The following is a 1,369-nucleotide window of genomic DNA, read 5'->3' as shown; positions in this document are numbered from 1 at the left end:
TCAAGGTGTACACAGTGAAAGCTAATTGGCTAGCCATGAATAATTGCTACAGGCTCTCCAACAAGCACAGGCATCCTGTCCCCGTGGCCCACTGCCTGAAAGTCCAGGAGGAGGAATAAACCTAAATAAAGTTAGCCCCTGGTGTTTATCCTGAGCTGCAAAGATTCCTTTACTGGAGTCCACCTACTTGGGCCAAGATGCTAGGCGAGAAGGTTTCAAGAACATCCAGGCATCTTGCTACTCTGAATAGTTTTGCCAGATAGAAACTATTTTGGTGAGAAAGTAATTGAAACTTAGAGCCAAAAGTTCACTCTGTAGAGAAACAAAGCAATGCCAGTTACCCATAAATTTCACAGTTTCCCTAAGCAATCCTATGACCAGGGCAAATCAAACCTCTTACCCTGATGCTGTGGATCTCAGATTTGAGTAGTTATGTTAAAGTGCAGGTTGAAAAGCTTGTTGAAGTGCAGATTTCCAGGTTGCCTCCCCAGTCCTCTCTCTGTAGCTGCTAAGTACACTAAAGTTATCTTTCTTTTAATCAGGAATTTGAGGTGATTCTGATGGGAACTATGCTTTGAGAAACAATATGTAAATGACATCAGCAAAATATGTATTCAGTCCAGGAGGAGGGTTGGTGACCACTGTGTTACTTTCAGTTACTTCCTTTGCCACAGGAAGAGACCGGAAGCAGCTCCATCCCTGCCTCTGCACAAGAGAACCTCTTTAGCTTGCTGAGTGAGCATCGGTGACCTCATCTTTCAAGATTTGCTTTGCAGAATACACAAGGTTACAGGGAAGATTTTTTTCAATAACGGTATGAATAAAAATATTTCTCAAAGCATAAAACACCAAAGTAAAGTGTTTATCTTGCTAAGGAATGAAATATTAAGGAAATGTTCCAGCATCACTTACAATGTACAGATTCCTACTTTAATCACAGTTACAGTGTCTTCTGGTCGATGATGATTCCCACATACGCATTCTTTGGAAGTCTGAACAAAATGAGTGAGGGGGAGAAAAAAAGAATCACAATTCTGCCCTCCTTTTTTTTTTTTTTTGATTATTAAAAATGACTGAAGTAAACTCCTCTAAAAGAGTAGTCCTACGGTGTGAACTCCTCCATGAAGATGTACAAAAGTTACAAATAACAGCAATAAAAAGAAAAAAACAGTAGCCCTGCAGAATAGAACTTACTCCATCAGTGTGAGAAAGCAATGCTGCTAAATTTGCCCCAGTTTTTCTAAGTGCTTAAGTTAACTTGAAAATTGAGTCCATGTTCTTTATCAAGATAAGCCAAAATAATAAGAGCAGGCATGCTGATGTAGTGAGGATGACGAGGGTCTTGGACAGGGACTAAGGAATCCGAGTG

At 40.2% G+C, this 1,369-nt stretch overlaps 1 pseudogene; it reads left to right on the top strand.

Annotated features, from left to right (window-relative positions):
* The first annotated feature begins 953 nt into the window (after positions 1-953).
* Positions 954-1,041, top strand: LOC121475200 (annotated as a pseudogene).
* Positions 1,042-1,369: the final 328 nt, after the last annotated feature.

The sequence above is a fragment of the Vulpes lagopus genome, chromosome 13 (assembly GCF_018345385.1).
Source record: "Vulpes lagopus strain Blue_001 chromosome 13, ASM1834538v1, whole genome shotgun sequence".
In the NCBI taxonomy this organism is placed as follows: domain Eukaryota; kingdom Metazoa; phylum Chordata; class Mammalia; order Carnivora; family Canidae; genus Vulpes; species Vulpes lagopus.
Note: the sequence above shows the minus strand (reverse complement) of the source record. Positions and strands in the feature narration are given on the sequence as shown.